Genomic DNA, 9,837 nt, shown 5'->3' on the forward strand with positions numbered 1-9,837 from the left:
ACAAGAAGGACTGAGGAAAAAAAGGTAGTGGTCAGAATGATGTAAAGACTGTCCTTTGCCATGCAGGAAAAACAAAGGAAGGACCCCAGGGAAAGCTTTCCTCCAAAAGCCACGTAATCCCTCTCAGGGCTACGCTAAGCTTTGTCAAACACCCACCACAGAGCACCTGGTGGACAGTCTTGTTGAAGGCTCTGGCCTTTTCCCTCAGCCAGTCAGAACTCCCCTTCCAGACCAAACATATCTACTAGCAGCTATGTTTACCTTGTTTCTGCAATTTGGCAAAAACTGCCCTGGTCCACTGGTGAGGTTGGGCTTTATTCTGCATCTGGATCCACAGAGGGGGACTGGTAGCTGATAGGCAGTCAACAGTAGAACTTGGAGCCACTGCTGGCAGAAAGTGTCTTTACTGAAAAGTTTGCCTTACTTTTTTATTTATGTATTTTGATTTGATGTGCAAAAATGCCTCTAAGCACTCTGACAGTAATTAAATTTACAATCCCCATAGGATTACTCTGTGAACTATGCCAATGTAGGTATTGACAAAGGGTTTTATTGACATAAAACCATATTGTTCCAGCACACAAAATGAACATATGTGTCATGCTGAGGAAGTAGTACTGTTGGTGTACGCTCACCTCCCACATGAAATGCCATCATACCTGTTAAATGACACTTGAAAATGTGTTAGCACTTAACCAGAAATATTTTCAAAATAACACTTGAACATAAGAGTCCTTAACTGCTGGAAACTTTCCCCTAATTTCCTGCTAACATTTACTTGCTGAAGAAGCTCACTTCCCAAACAGATTGCAAGAAAAAATTAGACCGACTGGCTGAGCTGAATGGCCAGACTATGAGTGCTTTTTAATAAGATCTTGACATTTTTCATTCTGACCCCACTTAACACAATGCTTTTCAATTCTGCTTCCTGAAAACATGTTTTATTGAAAAGAAAGAAACAAAAAGTGTAAAAACCTCTTGCAAATATCCAGAGCTCACCCACATTGCGTTAAATACAGACTGCTGAGAACATTAATGTTGCACTTAAGAAAATGCTTGAATTAAGGTTGCCTGTGGTGAAAGTGGTGTATGACTGCAAAACTGAAGACAGTTATAGGGCAAACAAGAAGACTGTGATAATCCCCCATACAGGGATTGTATGGGCAACCTAATCATGTAATTTTGTATATTTTGATGTTTGAAGCTTCCAACCACAGTATTCTGCTCAGTTGTTTTATATGTAATTTTCTAGCTCTGCTAGAAATGCTGGAAATTCTCCAGTGTTGTTTCACAGTGACACTCACCATCAGCAGGACCACAGTCACTACAGAGTCACCAGACAAGACAGGAACAAACACGATTTCTAGAAAGCTCATATCCAGACCCACCTTAGCTCCAGCTTCTGGTCAGGCTGTGACTCGGCCCTGCAGGGTGAGAACAAGAGAGCTGAAGGTGAACCAGAATCTCAGTCCAGGCATTTCACAAGCAAGTACTGGTATGAAATTCTGCTGGGTTGGTCTGGGACAGAGTTAGCTTTCTTCATAGCATTTCACATGGTGCCGTGGTTTGAATTTGTGACTAAAACAGTGTTGGTAACACACCAACATTTCAGCTATTGCTGAGCAGTGCGTTCTCTGCTCCTGGCTCTGCCTCCTGGGGAGCAGGCTGGGGGTGGGCAAAAGGCTTGGTGGTGGAACAGCTGGGACAGCTGACTTGAATTACCAAAAGGGATTTTCCACACCATGTAAGCTCAGCAATAAAACCTGGAAAGACCAGTTTTCAAATGGCTACTTTCCAAACTAGCCACTGCTCAGAAACTGACTTGGCACCTTTGGGATGATTATCCTTCACATAATTTTATTTCTTTTCTCTCTCTCATCCCTTCACTGACTAAACTGTATTTATCTCAACCTAGCATTTTTTTCACTTTTTCTCCTCTCCCCCATCCCACTGAAGGGAGGGAGAGAGTGAACAGCTGGGTGGGGACTTAATTGCTAACCAGGATCAACCAAACACAGAATCTTGATTTTCCTGTTGCTGTCAGTGGTTAGCTAGTGCAAGAGCTGGATACAAGGTGGTCATTCATTGCACCACACCAATAATAGCATCAAGAAAAATGGCATTGTTGGTGCTGTAAAGCCTGTGGGGAGAATCCACCTTGCTGGCTTTTACTCAAGAAAGTTGCAGAATCTGATCAGGACACTTCTTTGACCAGTAGAGAAGAGCAAACATCCCTGTGCTACAGGAATCCAGGAGCTGAGTAACCAGCAAATAGGTTGTAGAAGAGATGGTAGTCACCAACTAAAGAAAATCTTGCTCCTCTCTTCAAACCTATAACTTTGATTCAAGGTTTAAATGTCAGTGCTTGTCACATCCACTTTTGCCCACCTCAGGCTAGTCCTACGATAGAAACATCTCCATATTCTTCTGTGCTTAGAAATGATTTTCAGTGGACCTGACATTTTCCTGACCATAGACTGGGATGACTGATGTCATTTTCTAACTTGCAGTTTGACAACAGTCAAAAAATTCAAAAACTATTGTGCTTCAAAATGCAGGAAGTCCTGAGCCATTATACAAATTCTTAGTCATACCATTACCCTAGGACATGAGTTTCCAACAGGATTTCAAGGTGATTTGGTTTTTGTACTTCCAATGTTCTTAAAGCTTTGGACTTACGTGAAATAACTCATAATTTGGTCTGTATCTGTTTTGCAATTTACTTTAAATTTCAAAAGAATTAATTAAAGGACTCCGTGAAGAGCTCCCCCAGCCAAGTGCAGTGGCCTATGGTGACAAATCAGCAAAGGAGTGTTTGTGATATCTATACCATCACCAGCAAGTAGCAGACACTCTCAGACTGTCTCCTATATGATGACCTCATGACACAGGGATTGATACAAACCATAACCAACATTGCTAACTACCTACAGCAACAAAACCACTACCTATAGCAATGAAAATGAAGTAGCTGTAGAAGTTTACTGAAGTTGTGCAGAATTCTGAATGATCTAAAAATATGCTACTAGCCCTTCCTTGTTCTTTGTAAGAGTGTCACAGTCTGTCATATTGTGAAGTTGGGTAGGTTTTTTTATTAGTATTAATATGCACAAGAATTAGTCCCCTCTTAACTACACACCAAAAATACCTTTTAATATGCTGCCAAGACGTAGCCACCTTTTGAAGGTCTGGGGCATTTTGAATACGATTTAATGGCAAGTGTGAAAAACAAATGAGTGTCATAAGTAGTCCCCAGAGATTTCCAAATGCCATAAGCAGACAGAGAGTTATTGATTGTTGCTTAACATGCCTGTAGAAAATAATGGGGTAACAGCATCTGTGCTGTAGCAAATAAAGTTATTCTGTCTGTTGTGCCAGCACCAATATTTGGACATGTCCAGAGCTGAAGACTCATTATTTGTAATGCCAGCTGCACTGTAACCAGAAGGGACAGCAACCAGGCTCCCAAGCCCTTGTGCTTTTGCTGTCTTGCACCAAAATCATGAGGCGGTTCGAGGAAGAAAAGGCAAATCAATAAGTAATTATTTTACAGCCCTCACCACTCTTTGCCCATGTCAACTAATTGAACTAATAAATAATTCATGAGTTTCTTGCTACCTCGCTGGAGACAGACAGCAGTTTCCTACAATATGTCATTGCTGTTGATAAAGAGGTGACAAGGATGATCTTTCCACATCTCCTTTCGGTCGCAAGTAGACTTATGAGTTTGACAGTCATAGTTCAGGGTCTCTGCCATGCTGAGGGGAAAGAGGAGGGCCCAGGGTGCTCAGGCTGCATAATAACCGAGTATTACGTATTGTATTCTGTCTGCTCCTAACAATACAGGTGGGCATGGAGGCTGATGTACGTGGTCCCCACTCGTGTGTATCTCCAAGGTAGCTTGTAGAAGATGACAACTGGGGACTGCCAGGGCACTGCAGGACCTGGGGGCTCCTTGGGAAGCAGTGGGAGCCCCCCTGCACAGCAGGACCGACCCTGGCAGCCCATCCCGTCCAACCCCAGCCATGATCAGGGAAGTCAGGGGGCACTGGGATAGCCCCAGCTCCAGGCACTGGGCGCCTCCCTGGGGATGGGCCAAGGTTAGGACAGGATGTCAGCCCACAGGCAGGGATCAAGATCAGATCCAGTGAGTGTAAACAGGGTCAGACATGCCCAGAGTGGTTTGGCTCACTTCTGGCCACATCATCTCCATGACCACAGGGCTAGGGACTGCCCTTAGCACTGCATCAGGGAATGTGCTTGGGGCCCTGGCAGGCAGGAGGCTAAAACTCTCATAAGATGGGTTTGTGAGAGCTGGAGAAAGCAGGTAAGCTGTCGGGACATCTTCATCCCGCTGTACTTGGCAGTGGTGAGGCCACACCTTGAATCCAGTGTTCAGTTTTGGGCCTCTCACTACAGGGAATACATTTGAAATGCTGGAGTGGGTCCAGAGAAGGGCAACAGAGCTGGTGAAGGGTCTGGAGCACAAGTCTCATGAGGAGCAGCTGAGGGAGCTGGAGATGTTTAGGCTGAAGCAAGAGAAGCTCAGAGGGGACCCTGTCGCTCTCTACAGCAATCTGAGAGGAGGCTGTAGCCAGGTGAGGGTCTCCCAGGTAACACACGATAGGACAAGAAGATATATTGTTAAGATGAAATGGGGAAGGTTTAGATTAGATGTTAGGATGGGTTTTTTTCACAGTAAGGGTTGTAAAGCATTGGAACAGACTGCCTGGGGAAGTGGTGGAATTAAAACAGTTTAGTAGATACTGTGAAGTTGTTTGGACCTACAGTCAGTGAGTCTCAAATTGCCATGAGGAAGCTACGGAAAGAGAAACTGGAGCCAACTGCACATGGAAGTGGAAATGGAACAAACAGCTGGTAGGAGAGCAGCAGAACAATGGCTGGCACCATTCAAACTGTAATTCAGTGATTAGGTCATAGGTGAAGGTGGTTTTGCCATTGACTTCACTCTAGAACTCCAAACTGCTGTAGGTCCATCAGCACGAGCAGGGTACAACTTCAGGATAGTTACAAGTGAATTTGAACTTTTAAATAATAAAATTGCCTTTGGCCTCCACTAACAACTCACTTCCCACTCTTTTCTCATGCTGTGCTTGTGCCTGTAGCTGTAGCTAACCATGGACAGTCACTCAGCAGGAATAAGATGTCACTGATGTACTGGCTTAAATAGCAGTTGCTTAGATTTATACCTACCTGAGATCCTACTCTGGAAATTTGTCAGTTAGATTAAGAAAGCTTTAATTCTGAAATCTTTTGTATTTTAAAATGAAAATGTCTTTGTGTTCTAAATCTAAGCCTGTATCAGCTGTAGTTTACTAACAAGGTAATATGAAACATGAAGAACAGGATGCAATTCAGGTAAATCAGAAATCACTTCAGGTTTGATAATATTGAGGACTTTTACCTCCTGCAGTAGTATGTAATAGCAAGTTGGTTAATCAGCAGAGGAAATGCACAGGATCCCTATAAATTATTTAATTCAAAAGTGACTGGAAAAGATTATTAATGAGTGACACTTTCATATAATGTCCTCATGGTGAGACCACCTGTAGTTCAATGAATTAACATTGCTACCAGGATCTTTGCTTAAGTCTTATACATTTAATTTGATTGTGTTAAACGCGCCACTTATTTATCTTTATTAATGGGATTTCTATTTTTAGTTTCGGGACTCAACATGAGCAATGGGACAATATAATCAAAGTGGCTTCCATGATACATACTCTTTATGGGAAGAAGGCACATTTTCTATGTGCATCCCTTTCATTCCTCAATTTTTCATCTGGTCTTGCTGCAACTGCAAGTATAAGCCGTGACAGAATCAGCATCTAAAGAGCAGAAGATTATAAAGACTAATTAGGTGATGCAGGAGGCTCAGTCCTATCAAGAAGTTTTTGCTTTAACTTCAGGTAATAATTTTTATTACAAGCAGGGAAATGTCATATTTAATTCTGAACCCTGCTCTGCACAGTTTTATCTGTCTTTCACCTACCGTTCACCCCATGCCTGTAGTATCACAGCAATATTGCCCTTTTCATTTCACTAGTCTGATTTATTCCTGGTCTGTTCCTTCTACTTTCAAAAGTTTTGTCCCTTTTTCAAAGAGATTATGGTACAACTGCAAAACATACAGAAACCAAGGCATGAAGGGACCTCTGGAGATCTGATCATACTGCCCTTCGAAAGCAAGGCTTCAGATTAGGTTGCCAAAGTCGCCATCAAGTCAAGGCTTGAGAAGCTCAGTTGTAGTGAGGGAGATGTCACCACTTCTCTGTGTACCCTCTTCCAATGTTTAACTGTCCTCATAATGAATTTTGTTTTCATGTCTACAAAGAGAATTTGCCCTGAAATAACTCGTGTCTGTAGTGTCTTGTCCTGTCACCATGCAAGCCTTTTTCCTTTTATGGGGCACCAGATTTTCAAGCATTGTAAATCAGCACAGTTCTGCTAACCCTAACCATCTGCAAAGGCGAACCCAAGCACTGGGAATCTGTGCTTTCCCTACCCCAATGCGACATCAGATCAGGTATCCTTGGGAGTCTCAGCCTGAGAGCCCACAATCAGGGACCAGAGGCTACTACAGGTATCAAACTGCCTGCCTCATTGACCTTCTGAACATCTCTGCAGATGGTGTATAGCAGGGGCACTCAGCCTACAATGTTTGGGTTAGAGCCAGACAGCCTGAAGACTAATCCATCTTCTGCAAAAGACACAGAAATGTTGGCAGGATCAGATTGGAAGCCAGAGAAATTTTTCCAGCAGTCTGTGACCTGCTGCCTCCCTTTACTGAAGTACTGCAGCCCCTTCCTGCTACGTCCAGTCTCATGACCTCTTGCACATACGTGGTCTTGTCAATTTTGTTCATGTGACATAGCATGCTGGATTACACAGCACAGAAACAGTCACTGCATGGAGTCCACATGACCTTCCACACTACACCTCTGTTCAAAGCCAATGTATATTTCACCTGGCCCCTAATTTATTCTAACCTTCCCCTAGCTTATGTGAATGTTTAAATACATTTCCTGCTTTGGGTTTAGGGGGTTTAGAGTTTGTGGGGGTTTGCCTGTTTCACTGGTGGTGTTTTTTGGTTGAGTTTGTTGGGTTTTTGGGGGGGAGGGTGGGGCAGGCAGTTCTTAACTGAATAATTAAAGCTTGAGTTAGGAATAAATATTTTTTTTTATTATTGTTCAAATTCCAGCCAAACACAGTAAGACAACTAGAAACGTCTTTAGGCACAGGAGAAGAAGGTTTTTTTTCCACAAGCAAAGAATACAGAGAAGTAATCAGGAGGCAAAGGACCTGTCGGAGCAATGAATGGTCACACTGTCAGCAGTGTCAGCAGTCCGTCAAAGGTTGTGGTCCAGCTGCAGAAGAAAACTGGAAATTAACAAATAAAAAGGCTAGAAAAACTCATTTTGGAGAGTCACCCGTAAGTAACGCTGTCCTTCCACACCCTCCCTCCTACCCTAGACAAGTAATTACATGTGAGGTATAATAGACAGCTTGATATAGACTGATGATTCAGTGAAGAGATGTGGCATGGATCTGATCCCCTTCGCCTAATAGATGGGGAAAAAAATGAGTTCAACCTAGGCAATAGGAAGGGCAAACACATAAAACTATCCTTAAGACTAGTTAGAGAAAATTCAGCTTGAATTAAACCTAGGCAGCATGACTGAACATGACTGCTACATGTCAAGTGCCAAGCACACCGTGAAAATTAACTTTTTTAAAATGCAGCTAATACCAACAAAGAGGAAACATCACACTTGGGAAGTGATAAATTCTGGTTCACCTGAAGTGGCAGGTAGCAATCTCAGGTCTCTCCAGACTTTCTGGCTCTAATAGATCTTCTAATTTTTTTTAAATGTGAGTTCTCACTGTTTGTCACATCCTCCCAAAGTGGGAGGTAGAACTGAGGTCACAATATCAATTGGGGTCACTCCTTGTTCATGGGTTTCCTGGGGCTGCAGGGAAACACTGGCCAGAGGCCAGCTACATAACCTATCTTCTGATTTCTTCTATTTTTAGGTGATCAATGTGGCAATCATCCCAAAAATCAAAGCATCTTCTTTTTTTCCTTGATTTCAGCACTTCATCATTTCACTTATTGCCATCTTGCAAATCTTTTCATAAAACCTTGATTATTGAAAATGTGAACTCAACCAAGTTTAAATGAAGATTTGCACCCAAACTTGAGTATCAACTTGATACTGAAGTCCTATTTGAACTAGCAATTTAAAAAAAACTATAAAAATAGTGTCTTCCACAACTCTCCAGCAGAAAACATTAACTAATTTAGACCACTTTTGAAGACCGGTATTGATGCATTTGGAATCAAAGATGTTCAAAAGATATTGCACCATCTTCAATATAAAAATTTTTGTAAATACTGCTTAAAAAAATATGAAAAATCGTAACATTTACTCAAAAACGCATTCATTGGGAAAAGAAAAGTTAGCTATGAAAGTTTTTTCACTTCTCCTGCTGACTTAAACCCACAAAAATTACCTCACTCTTCTTACAAAATTGCTTGTTACCAAAACTGTGTCAGGTCTTTCAGCATCTACATCTGAAAAGAAAAGAGAATGACCCTACATTACAAATACAACTTAAGGCTTATACACCTACATAAAATATTGAAAATATCTCCTGTTCAAATACCCAAATATTTTGATTCATTTGTCTTATTTCTTGAATTACGTTGAAGACTGGCTTTATTTTCCTTTCCACGAAGGAGAGCAGGATCCTGAGGTAGAGTAAATGTTTTAATGCGTAAGTAAAAGCAACATATTGTTCTATACAGAAGAATGAGTAAGATGATCCACTCGTGGTCAAGCAAGTGCCTTTGGTGGGTGTCCAGCCAATTTCTTCAGTGCCATTATCTTCTCTATAAGACACAAAAAAACCCTGAACATGGAAGACCTATCTTAAACGTATTTCCGAATAATAACATTCTTGCAATTAATTACGAAGTTCCCACTACACTAATTAGACATTCAAATCCACCTAGTGTCTTTGTTGACACCTCCCACACATCCCCTGATACATCTGTGGATAAGATGCAGGATCCATACAGTTATTTTAGGAACATCTTCACCAGAGATCTGTTGCAAAATCTCACTAATGATGCAGAAATGTACAACTGGAAATTATGCAGACTGATGGTGGGTTTTGCATTCCTTTTGCAAAAATCATCATGAAGCAGAATTCAAGCAGTTGCAGTTATGCACTGCTCTACACACACAGGGCATCAAACAAGTACATGCCCTTATACTGCCATTTATGTCAGTAACAACAAAATGTGTCTGAAGCAAGTTTATCATTTGAGAAAGCAGATTCTCTGATTTTGCTGTGATCTTCACTGTGTTCAAAAGGAAGAGTAGATACATTTTTGGGGCAGAAATTTGCTGCTTGGGTGCTTTAAAGGGGGCAGTGGGCACACACAGATGGTTGGGAAAGGAGCTGTAGAGCTACAAGGAACCGCAGTGACAGTAGCAGCCACCCCCCCCACCCCCCGAGGCATTCCCTGCTCTGGGTGCTGCCATCAGGCTCAGGGCAGCTCAGTGCTGGCACAGCCGACACGGGATCTCCCATGCCCATAGGAGAACATGGCCAGAACACAACCTGGCCATCCTGGGCCGTGTCTGTTTACAGTTTCCCCACTGGGCCAGATCCTGACCCCCACTATGGACTAACACGCTGTCCCAGCCTCAACCCATCCCCCGGGATGTGCCTGAAGCCCAGGGCTGCCCCAGTGTCCCCCAGCTGCCGGGCTGCTGGCTGGGGCAGTGGGTCCCCAGCTGGTTCCCC

Source organism: Aphelocoma coerulescens, chromosome 2, assembly GCF_041296385.1.
Source record: "Aphelocoma coerulescens isolate FSJ_1873_10779 chromosome 2, UR_Acoe_1.0, whole genome shotgun sequence".
Lineage (NCBI taxonomy): Eukaryota > Metazoa > Chordata > Aves > Passeriformes > Corvidae > Aphelocoma > Aphelocoma coerulescens.